This window comes from Dendropsophus ebraccatus, unplaced genomic scaffold (genome assembly GCF_027789765.1).
Source record: "Dendropsophus ebraccatus isolate aDenEbr1 unplaced genomic scaffold, aDenEbr1.pat pat_scaffold_2013_ctg1, whole genome shotgun sequence".
Classification (NCBI taxonomy): domain Eukaryota; kingdom Metazoa; phylum Chordata; class Amphibia; order Anura; family Hylidae; genus Dendropsophus; species Dendropsophus ebraccatus.
Window position 1 is genome coordinate 6,823 of NW_027209451.1, and position 13,139 is coordinate 19,961.

General features: G+C 41.8%; 1 pseudogene; it reads left to right on the forward strand.

Annotated features, from left to right (window-relative positions):
* The first annotated feature begins 430 nt into the window (after positions 1–430).
* On the forward strand, positions 431–11,905 carry LOC138775757 (CCR4-NOT transcription complex subunit 2-like; annotated as a pseudogene).
* Positions 11,906–13,139: the final 1,234 nt, after the last annotated feature.

Here is a 13,139-nt window from a genome sequence, read left to right on the forward strand (position 1 = left end):
GAGAATTAAATGTAGGCCTTTAGTGCTTTATTACATCCCTCGCCCTTTTATGAGCTTTTCACATGAAGTGTTTCAAGGCACAGAATTTCTAAAATCTAGTCTACTGTGTTAGCAGGCTTACTAGCCTAGGTCTGAATATCTGCCTGCCTGACCACAACTTATGCTTATAATGGCTGCCTTGAAGCACTACAGTATAGGAAACTCTATTGGCTGGTTGTGTGGGCCTGTGTGTCTGTTCGGTTATGTATAGACAGGACAGAATCTTTGGGGATAGGTTTGGTGTCCTTTTTAAAGGAATGTGGGATACACACGTAACACGAATTTCCATACCTTTCCATGATTGGTGAGGGCAGCATATCCATAACCTTTTTACTGTGCAGTTAGAGAGCCATTATTTTATAATTTTTTCATTCTATTCTATTTTAGGTGACATACAGCATGTTTGGTGCGTCGAGAAAGAAGTTTGTAGAAGGGGTCGAAAGTGACTACCATGATGAGAATATGTATTATAGCCAGTCCTCGATGTTTCCGCATCGGTCGGAGAAAGATGTAAGTCAATCCTTTTTTCCCCCCTTTAATTTTGTTTTTATATTCTATTCACACTTCACATACTTTTATCCCTTAGTCACAGACCAGAAAGCAAACTTTGGAGTTACGGTACAACACACAAATCGTTCTTTTTCCAGGCTTTGTACTTCATACGGAGAAAGTTTTGCCATTCTCCAAAGCCTTTAGGAGCTGACATTTATGTTTTTGACACTTTTATAATGTCAGACAAGTGAAAAAATAACTGCAAAGAGAAAAAGATCATAGAAAAGATGAAATGGTGGTAAAGGCTGTATAGTAAGGTATTCTAGCTATACAAGTAACCATTAACCATTGCCAGAACTATGGCTCTAACACTTCCAGTGTACATAGAAACGCTTTTATTTAAAAAAAAAAAAAACATAAATGTCTAAGACATGGCTCTGTAAGACTAGGTTCGCACCTATCCGACATGAAATTCTGTGGTATATGTTGGCAGTTGAAGGAGTTATCCAGTGCTACATAAACATGGCCACTTTCTTCCAGAGACAGTACCACTCTTGTCTCCAGTTCAGGTGCGGTTTGCAATTAAGCTCCATTCACTTCAGTGGTACAGAGTTACAAACCTGCATCCAAACTGGAGACAACAGTGGTGCTGTCTCTGGAAGAAAGTGGGCATGTTTTTGTAGCGCTGGATAACCCTTTAAAGAAAATAAGATATTGTTGTATCGACATGTTCCTGCTGTACCTATACATTTGAATGCACCATACTTAGTCTTAATATTACCGTCTATGCTTTCAAGTTAGAACTAACAAATGAGCCAAAACATAGTTATTCTAGACTGCATTAGGCATATTAAAGTGACTCTGCACCCACAATCTGACCCCCCCAAACCACTTGTACCTTCGGATAGCTGCTTTTAATCCAAGATCTGTCCTGGGGTCCGTTCGGCAGGTGATGCAGTTATTGTCCTAAAAAAACAACTTTTAACCTCTTAGGGACATATGCCGTACAGGATATGCCCGCAAGAGGAGTTTAGAGGGGGGCCTCTCTATGAGAGATCAGTGTAGCTGTATTAGAAGAATGTGAAAGTGAAAAAAAAGTGTTCTTACAAATACAAAACCCCTCCCCTAATAAGTCTGAATCACCCCCCTTTTCCCATTTTATAAATAAAAATAAACATGTTTGCTATCGCCGCGTGCGTAATCGCGTGAACTATTAATTTATCAAATTCCTGATCTTGCAAGGTAAGCGGCGTAAGCGCAAATACCCACCAAAGTACAAAAATTGCGCATTTTTGGTCGCATCAAATGCAGAAAAATTGTAATGAAAAGCGATTCAAAAGTCGCATATACGCAATCAAGGTACCGATAGAAAGAAACACATCATGGTGCAAAAAAAATGACACCCCAATCAGCATGGGAATAGAGCAATTTTAGGGAACTTTTTTTTTTCTTTTGCTGTAGAAGCAAGTTTTAATCGTATCAATCGTACCGACTTGAGGAACATATATAGCATGTCAGTTTTTTCATAGGACAAACGGCGTAAAAGCGCCCCCCCCCAAAAAAAAAAAAAGAATAAGAATTGCATGTCACCGCGCATATAATTGTTTTCTGGTTTCGCACCATATTTTATGCAAAAATGTCTGCCATTACAAAGTACAATTAGTGGCACAAAAAATAAGGGCTCATGTGGGTTTCTAGGTGAAAAACTGCAAGTGCTATGGCCTTTTAAAACACAAGGAGGAAAAAACGAAAACTCAAGCGAAAATTGGCTTCGTCCTTAAAAGGTTAAACTTGCAGCCCCGTGGCCAAGATTGTATATGCATTAGGCTGGCACAACCTCTCTGTCCCTCCTCCGCACCCTCTTTATCATTAGGAATGCTCCAGGCAGATTTTCCCCTATTAATCACCTGTGTCAGCACGGCACATGGCTGGATTGTTAAGGTACCTGTGTAGTTTTCACTGCAGAGGATAGGAAAAATAGTGAAGAGGGCGGGGAGGAGGGACGGAGGGGTGGTGCAAAGTTAGGGCACAGATAAGTTTAAAAGTTGTTTTTTAGGAGAATAACTGTATCACCTGCCGAACGGACCCCAGGACAGATCTTGGATTAAAAGCAGCTATCCAAAGGTACAAGTGGTTTGGGGGGACAGATTGTGGGTACAGAGTTACTTTAAATGAAAGGGTTGGTAAGGACACACTGTAATATACATTGGCATACCATTCTCCTGCGTTACCTACGTGTACCACAGAATTCATAGAAACAAAGAGACAGCACATCAACATGAAGTTTTAATATCACACCAGTACTCAATGTTTTGACATAAACAAGCCCTTTTCAAGCAGTGATCCAATAAGGGCTCTATTTGGTGTGTCAGGGTTTAGTTAAAGGGGTTGTCTGGTGAGCAGAAGACAGTTGAAGCCTTCTACTTATCGGTACTCACTTTCTTAGATCCCATGTCTTGGAAGTAAGCCTTCCGTGGCATGGAGTGGACGGGCTAAGTCACAATCCTTGCATACAGGCAAAAGGACGCCCACAAGCTATGTCAAATAAGCTGCACATATCTCTGATATTGCTTAAACACTGGTAGCTATTGGACATTGCGTGCGGTTGTGTTATGCTTGCATGCACTGATTGGCACTGAGCCCTACCTCTCCTCCTCCCCATGTCTTGGAAGGGAGGGCGGAGAAGGTTTTGTCAGTGTACTGAAGGCTTTAGTAGTCTTCTGCTCGCAGGACAACCTCTTTAATTTCTCAGGAAATGTGTTAAAATTTGTGGGATTGTGGTAAACCGAAGCAATGTCAGTAACACGCATCAAAAATTAGCTTCATTATTCCTTTTTTTAGATGCTGGCATCTCCATCACCATCTGCATCGGGTCAGCTGTCCCAGTTTGGCTAGTCTATACGGGCAACAAAGTAAGTTAAAGGGGTTGCCCTACAATGAATTGTTGTTCTTGTTATATTTTAACTGGTATACCAACTGTAATAACCCAAAATTCCCTTTTGTTTAGATATTGCTGTAAGATACTTGTTTTGAGGCTGCTGTTTATTTTTCCATCTATTTTATAATATGTTCAATATTGGGGAGAAGAAGCTTTTTCTTGTGTGCTGAATCTTATTGACTGTCCTTTATCACATCAGACTGAGGAATTTTCCTATAAATTGTTCTGTTTGTGAAATGGAAGTGCAATTTGTATTTAACGGGCAGTAATAAGTTGTGGTGTACATGCTTTGTAGTTTGTACTTATGTGGAGTCTTATTTTCTGCAGGTGCACTAGGCCTTCCGATGAGGGGGATGAGCAACAATACTCCTCAGTTAAACCGCAGCTTATCACAAGGCACTCAATTACCAAACCATGTAACGCCGACAACAGGGGTACCAACAATGTCACTTCATACACCACCGTCACCAAGCAGGTAGGTGGAAAACATTCTGCAGTTTTTATCACTATAAGACTATGTTTTTGTGTCCATTTCTCTGTATCTGTTTAAAGTGTAACTATCATTTAAAACACTTTTGTAGAAATCAATAGTATAAACGATTAAGAAACTCTGTAATATGTTTTATAAAGCAAAAGAGTTTCAATCTGTACTCAAAAAGCCTTCCCCTTACTCCTTATCTGTTTATTATCAAGGCAAGATTGTCTACATTACAGATAAGCAATGTAAAGACAGGTTTTTTTAACCTATGGAGGGGGGAAGCAAGGGGGATAAGTGAGCAGGAAGAGCAGACAAAGTCTGTGCAGTTTGGAGACTGTCTGGGCACATAAAACACTGCAATCACAGTTAGACTGCTCATTGCTGGTCTGGAAACTTTGTGAGATAAGATTGCAGGAAGTTGTGCGGTGCTGGATCTTATACGGGGAGGGGGAGTACAGAAGGAAACTTTTGCTTGAAACCTATTACAGAGTTTCTTAAAGTCACTTGTACTATTGATATCTGCAAAGTGACAGTTAAATGCATTGGAAAGCTAAAAGATATGCAGGCGCCATAGGGTGAAATCTGGGAGAGAGGTGGTAAAAACAAAGGCAATTGGATTTTCTCACCTATGATGTTGTACTCGTAGCACAACATCTAAAAATGCTCTCAGTGAAGAGAAGATGGAGGTGGGAGCAACCACAGATTTCTAGGTTGCTGGGATCCTGAGCCACTGGGTCCCAACAGGAAATGCAGAGTGGTGGGGTGTCGAAACCCCGCAGTTGGCAGCGGTGGATGTAGATGAAACCTTGACAGGCGCTGGCCGACAGTAGATATAATACTAAGTCCAAAGCAGGTACTACTAAAAACACATTTGTCTCAAGGGACAACATGTTTCAGGGTACAGGGGACCCCTTTCTCATGTCAGGGAGACATGCTGCATCTACTGTCGGCCAGCGCTTGTCAAGGTTTCATCTACATCCACTGCTGCCAACTGCGGGGACTCTACACCCCACCACTCTGCAGTTAAATGACAGTTATACTTTAAAGAGTCACTGTCGTATTTTTGTTTTTTTTTATTTTTTTGCAGAAATCAATAGTCCATGCGATTTTAAGAAACTTTGTAATTGGGTTTATTAGCCAAATATGCCATTACCTGCATTTAAAAAGCCTTTTCCCAGGTCCCCCCCTCCTTCCTCTTTTCCATCCACTGCAAAAAATCTGAAAATTGTGACTTGTTGCATGAGTCATACTCTGTCTGTTCTAGGGAGAGGGGAGGGGGGAGGGGGGAGGGAGTTAGCCGACAGCAGAAAGCAGATAACAGAGGATTACAGGCACGGAGCTGGTTGAACTCTAATCAGAGTTCAGAGAGGTCAGTGGTGACTGTCAGAGGAGATAACAGGTGAGGTATTTGTAGATTAACTCTTTGTTGCCCTGTTTGGTCTTTTATTTAGCTCTCTCCATAGGAGAACAATGAAGACAGGGGGAAGAGATTCAAACTGCTTTTTCATGATAAAAATGCATTTTTTGGCTAATAAACCCAAATACAAAGTTTCTTAAAATCGCCTGGACTTCTGCAAAAAAAAAAAATAATAATAATTCATGACAGTGACACTGTAAGGGGGGGTTCTCACATAACGCATCCGCAGCGGATTTCACGCTGCAGATCCTTCCCTGTCACTTTCAATGAGATTACATACTCGCAGGTTTGTAAAAGGCAGCCCCCTTAACCCCTGCAGCCCGGTACATACATTACTGGTCTGTACTCTGGCTTGCTTTGGGGGTTCTCGGCGTCCTGACATTCTGCTCAGCCAATCGGTGCGCTGCCCTGCCACAGCCTTTGATTGGCTGAGCGCAACGTCCAGGTGCCAGAAACTCCCAAAGCAAGCAAGAGCGCGGACTGGAAATTTATGTTCCGGGCGGGGGGGGGGGGGGGGCGCTGTCTTTTACATACTCACAGCGGGATTACCATCTTGCTACGAGTATGTAATCTTATTGCAAGTGACAGGGAAGGATCCACAGCAGATTTCACTGCGAACTCCTTTTAATTTTAATGTACTGAAAAATGTAGTCCTCCACGTCTGTGAACATTAAAAAAAAAAAAAAAAAAAATCTTTTGCTACTTTTTTTTTTATAATGTAAGTCAACGGGAAACAAATCCTGCAGTATGGTATACCCAGCATCTGTTTTTTCCACTTTAAACGCACACCTTAAACAGACAGCAAAACCCAGTGTCAGTACCACCATTGTATGAAAACTAGTCTGTGTGTGGTAGACTTGTCATGCTATACAAGTTTGTTACATGATATTACATTGATATTTTGTTTCAGGGGTATCTTGCCGATGAATCCCAGGAATATGATGAACCACTCCCAGGTTGGTCAGGGCATTGGAATTCCCAGCAGGACAAATAACATGAGCAGTTCAGGTTTAGGTAGTCCAAACAGAAGCTCGCCCAGCATAATATGTATGCCAAAGCAACCATCATCCCGGCAACCTTTTACTGTGAACAGGTAAGTTGCCTCACATTTATAGAAGTAGATATGGCTTAAATGCCTAAGGCCTTATTCACACGTCCTGTAATCTACAGATCCATATTTCCGTATTCGAGTTAGTGCACATTGTTGCCTATTGGGCTATTCGCACGATTATTAAATTACAAGGTAGCAAACCAATGCTGGAAAAAAAGGAGATGTCCTGGTGCGGACCCAGATTTTTTATGGATCCTCTCATACAATTATCCGTATTACTGTAAAAAAAAAAAAAAATACAGATAAATTATTATTGAAAAAAAAAGCATTTACAGAAATAAGGATTCACTTCATATGCCCAATCCATAATTTTTAGCGGATTTTACCAGTGGATAGCGGGAGCAATCTACAGACTTACAAAAGTACTGAACGTGTGCATAAGGCCTGAGAGAGAACACCTCCCAAAAATGGCACAGATAATAATCGTATATCTGTAAGATCCTTGTGATATAGGAGCCACAGAAACTGCTAATAAACTAAAAGTAAGTGTAAGCGTGACAACATAGAACACTGTCAAAGATGTGTAATCTTTACAACAGTACCCTGATGTATGGCAACATACAAAGTCTGTAGTATTAAACCACAGTGGTAAGCTAATAATTGTTCTCATAACCAAATATATTAGGAAAGCACAAGAGGCCTGTACAGCCGGGGGGGGGGGGGGGGTTATAGATTCCGCTATCCACTTACCTCCCCGGTTCCAGCAGTGTCACGGATTGCACCTCCCCATTCTCCCGTCCCGCTGCCTCTTCCTGGTCTGAGCTGCGGCTTGAGAAGTGACGTCTCAAGGCCGCTTAGCCATTCAGCGGTTGTATCAGGGTCCCGCCTCAGCCGCTGAATAGCTGAGTGGCCTTGAGACTTCACGTCTTCTGCAGCTCAGACCAGGAAGCGGGACGGGAGAACTGGGTGGCCGTGATCCGGGACCCGACGTAGGAACCAGAGAGGTTAGTGAACTGTGCCGTCTATATCCACCCCCTTCCCGGCCATTCAGTAAAAATACCCCAAGCCCAGAGTACCCTTATACTATTTATTATGTGCCTGACTCCTAACTCACCAGATCCATTGTAATATTTGGTGTACCTTTCAAGCCATTCCTCCAGAGTTGGTGGGCACTAGACCTCCAATACAAGGGGATTAAAAGCTTTGCTGCTATGAGCAGTATGGTGGGTAAACTATTTGTTGACATGGGAAAAATTGTATCTCTTTTATTTGGTTGCTGTCCAGATTATAATATTGTGATACATGTATAAAGATTGGATTACTGTCTGAAGTGCAATGCCAATCTGAGGTAGTGTGACAGGTCTGGTACTGTGAGAAGAAAAAAAATTATAGAGAATGTGTAGTGGTTAAGTGAATCAGTTGCAGTCATTGATAAGTTTTAACAGATCTCTTGCATACTGTTCATCAGCGAGGCAGAAGACCTTCATGTGGCATGGGAACATTTTTTCATAAAGGGTAGGCTCACACTGCGTCTTTTGCATTCAGTTTACTGGATTGTGTTTTAAATGGTTACTTGTAATGTACAGAAAAACAAGGTCAAAAGGTAAAAAAAAAAAGGTCTGATGTTTTTTTTCTTAATAAAGGAAAAACATGCACACAATTGTATCAGTTTTTTTACGGTCTGCAAAAACGCAGTGTGGCCCTACCCTAATTCATAGCTGCCTTTTTGTATTTTATTCCTTGTGTTAAGGTAAATGAACTTTAGACTTGCTGCAGATTTCTGCATGGAAATTTACATGGCAAATCCACAGCAGATTTCAATGCCACCAAAGTAAATGTCATTTTTAAAATCTCTTCTATACACAGCTGAATTTTCCTGACTGAAATTAACCTGTCAATTCATGTCACATATTTCCTCAGTGGGAAAGGTAAAATTCCAACAAATCTGCAGCACATCTACAACAATGTGCGGATTAGTTGTGGAATTTTTTTTGTGCCACTTAAGCCTTAGAGCCCTATTACACCAATAGATTATCTGAAAGATTTTTTTAAGCCAAAGCCAGGAATGGATTTGACAAGAGGATAAATCTCAGTCTTTCCATGGTTTTCCTGTTCCCTGTTGTATTAGTCTATTACAGATCTGGCTTTAGCTCAAAAAAATCAGAGATAGATAATCTGTTGGGTATTAGGCCTACTTTTAGTCTCTCTCTTATTAGTGTTTAACATGATACCTTATCTAAGCTGATGTTGTCCTGTTTGTTCACACAGCATGTCTGGGTTTGGTATGAACAGAAATCAGGCGTTTGGTTTAAACAATTCATTATCGAGTAATATTTTTAATGGAACAGGTAAGAGAACCGTTGTCTCTTTTATGAGGTCTTCTGTTATTACAGTAAATATCACCCATGTGTATTATTCACATCCCAGGTTGGAGTAGTCAGCTAGACAAGTTCTTCCTACAACCCTAAATCACCATAAATGTCATAATTTCCTTGTGTTTATCAATAACTAACAATGCACTTAGAAGCGCACACATACTTTATACACACACTATATAATCACTGTATGTTGTACAATTACACCGCACTGTTTAGGGGGACCCAGCATATCTATGCATTACATTGTCAGCCTTTCATTTGTGAGGAGGATAAAAAACTGTGCCTAATGTGATCAGCTGATAGCTGGGTAGGCTTCTGCAATTTATCTGTAATGTTGTCTCTGATACAAGTCCCACTCTCCCTTCTATTGGCATGAATAACTGTGGGTATTAAATAGTCTTTTTCAGGCGGTGAATAACTGTCTTATCTAAAAGAGATTTATACAAGAGTGAGATAGCAAAAGGGAAAGCCATTTAAAATTGGGTTAAAGTCTGTGATATTATTATTGTCCCATAATCCATAGCACTTTACAGCCAGAAATAATGCATACAATTAAAGTCACACTGCTTTGGCAAATGCAGGTACAAGAATTTAGTATAAAAGAGGACATGGCAGCTCTTGGCTTACAGGCTTATCCTGTATGTCATTGCCGCTCTTAATGTATTTGCAAGACCAGATGAGCCACTAGGTGGCACAGATGAATGTGCCATGGGTTACTGCTTGCTTGGCAACCGATAAGCTTATAATCTAGCCAACAGCAAAGAATTTACTGTTTCTGTGCCTTGACTTGGTCGAGAGAACTTTTAATGTTATTTCATGCTCTCGAATGTTATAATATTGCTGGCCTTCATGTCTGTAAATGTGAGGATACTCTCTCTCTTAAAAACCTTGTGCCTTTTGACTTTTGTGTATAAAATGGGCAGTGCCAGTTCATTGAATTGATAAACCTTGCAGTGATTAAAGTGAGATGGTCTTGGGACTCGCTCACAACCTTTGTTATTTTTGTTCATAACATTTGGCAGACTTTTGTACCTTTTGTATTTCAGATGGAAGTGAAAATGTGACTGGTTTGGACCTTTCAGATTCCCTGCACTAGCTGATAGAAAATCGAAGGGAAGGAAGTGGCAACCCTACTCCGTTAATAAAACCTTTGGCTGGAAGGGCTCCCTATGGTAAGGCAATGCTTACATAATTACTAATGCCAGAACAAAAATTATGCTGGCTGGAATTAAAGTGTACCTCTAACTATAAACAACTTTCATAAATCAGCCAAATGGAGATTTCTGTTCTGTAGCCTGCAAAATGGTGAATACAACTTTGTGCAAAAGCAAGCCCAATAAATACTGTACCCACAGGAGAAACTGGCAGATCATTAACAGGTTACTGGTAAAAGTTTAGTGGGTACCCTAGGAGTTTGCTGTGCAGTGAGGAGATTGCTTCCTAACATCTCCTTATTCCTAATCTGAATCTGCTCCATGTTGGTAATAAGCAATGTGAACTGTGCATACTGCTACAGCTGTAAAGATTATGGCAGGACTATATTATTATGTATATGGTATACATTGTATAGTGGTATTATTTTTATAACATCCAGACAAGAGTTTAGTGGAAAGCAACTCTATAAAAATCATATGTTGTGTGAAAGATCTAGGTATGTGGGTTTTTGTTTGTTTTACACCACTTTGAATGTATGTTCTTGTCTTCACAGTCGGTATGGTGACAAAACCAGCAAGTGAGCAGTCCCAGGACTTTTCAATACACAACGAGGACTTCCCTGCATTACCAGGCTCCAGCTATAAGGATCCAACATCGAGCAATGATGACAATAAATCTGTAAGTAGCAATGACTTATGTAGATGTATTTCCTTAGCCGCCTTTACATACATATTGATGATTATTGAAATTGTTGCATTATACTCAAGTGTAGGAGTTGTCAAAAGGTCATATACATATGTTAAAGGGAAGGTATCACCAAGACTTTTTTTCACTGATTAGAGCCAGGTCCTTAAATGTTCTTATTCTAATGTTTTATGTTATTCTAATAAATCCATTTTGTGATTGTAATTTGTGGTGTCATCTTCACTGCACTCCTTTTGTGTTGATGAGGAGGACACTGCTGGGAAATGATTTGTACAGAACAGGAAGTCTCAGCTTAGTTTTAGGCCTAGTGGCCTAAATGAAGACTGCAAGTTTTTAGGAATATTTTATGATATAGATAATAAAATGGAAACCTTAAAGGAAAAGTCCGGGGTTGGACATTTTTATTGGAAAGAGCTGGGAAAGGAGGTGGCTGAACATAACAACATGCACCTACCTCCAGGTTCTAGCACTGGAGACCCACCCGAGGGACAGCAGACCACTGCACTGGACCCGTGGAGGTAGGTGCATGTTCTTATGTTCAGACACCTCTTCCCTGGCTCTTTTGAAAAAAAATGTCCGACCCCAGGCTTCTCCTTTAAACATATTTAAGAATATGGGGTTTCAGGTTTTTTTTTTTTACATAAAAACTTGATTTAAATATTAGGTAATTTTTTGATAATGCATTTCTTTTAAAGAGGCACTGTCAGTTGCTTCATACTGCCTTATCTGAGGGCAGCATAAACTGACAGAGAAGCTGCTTACAACACTGATTATTACATTGTGTAAGACAGTCATTATCTTTGTTGTTCTGGGGGACACAGTGCAGAAAAGTACTCCTTTCCATTTGAGCCCATGCGTATAAGTCCTCAATATTGAAGAGGTGTCACTCACTCTGCTCACCAGCTACTAATTGACAGCTGGCAGCCTATACTATGTATAAGCCATCAGCTGTCAAACAGCTGGCACTGGATTTGGTGTTCTGGGTATTAGAAGAAGAATGGCTGCATGCAAATTTTTTTTCTAGCAGAGATTCCTGTAAAGTAGGTGCATATATCCAATAGCTTATGGTGGTGTTTTTAAGGCAAGGTTTTAAAGCTAATTTTACATTTGTTTATGTTTTTTCATGTGCAGAATTTAAATACACCAGGAAAGACTGCCTCAAGTACGGATGGACCCAAATTTCCAGGAGACAAAAGTTCCACAACACAAAATAATAACCAGCAGAAAAAAGGGATCCAGGTCTTACCGGACGGTAAGTTGTTTCTTCTTTGCTTATGTCATTCCATTCATTACTTCGTATAGAGCCTAAAGTAGGACCTATCTGGTCAGAGAAAAACATGAACTTTGACAGTAGATTAAACTAATTATTTCAAATAGCAAAACAGCTATGAGCTATGACCTGTTCTCTGTTATAGTCCAATTCCGGCTTTGGTGTTAAAAATATGTTAGATAATCTGTCAAATGTGTGTGTGTTAAAACGACCCTTCCCTTAAAATTATGGATTCACATGATGTGAACTCACGGAACAGAAGGCTTCAGCAGTGTTCTGCTGCCCAGACAAACCCTTTAACCTATTACCATTTGTACAGAGCTCTGGGTCAAGGGTGCTTTAAATAGTAATAAGAGTACAGCTTTCATTTCTCAGATTGCGTTCATAAAATATAAGCTATTATAGGGCTGGCGGTATACCGTGAAAAAACCGATACCGTCTCTGGCGTCGGTAAACCGACCTCAACTGCGCCAGGACGGTATTTGCGGTATTTCAGTGCTGCACATGTGTCATAGGACTCCCCGTCCCGCCATGCCTGACAGAGCGCCCCCCAACGCCCCTGCCCGCTCGTCCCTCAGTGCGCCCTGCACCAGCGTATCTCTCCCCCACCCTACCCGCCGGACAGGCGCTGACCCGCCCACATACCCGGGAGTGAGTGGGCCGGGGGTACATAAACTGTATCTCCTCCTCCCCTGCCACCCGCTCAGCATCGGTACGCTTGTGGCCCCGTCGGACGTTTGCACAGGCAGATCCCGGTCTCTGGAGGAGGAGACCGCAGCAGCATCATGTGATGGCGTCCCTGCTGGTGCTGGAGCTGAATAGCGGGATCTAGGGCCGCAGTGCAGATCCCCGATCCCGCTATTCAGCTCCAGCACCCGCAGAGACGCCATCACATGATGCTGCGGTCTCCTCCTCCAGAGACCAGGATCTGCCTGTATGAACGAACGACGGGGCCACAAGCGTAACGATGCTGAGCGGGGTGGCAGGGGGAGGAGGAGATACAGTTTATGTCCCCCCTCTTCTGCCCAGATCCCCCAGCTGCTCCCCCCCCCCCCACTGCCCAGACTCTCCCCCCCCCCCCCCCAGGCTTTTCCCCCCCCCCTTCTGCCCACATCCCCACCAGCTGCTTCCCCCCCCTTCTGCCCACATCCCCACCAGCTGCTTCCCCCCCACTTCTGCCCACATCCCCACCAGCTGCTCCCCCCCCCCACTTCTG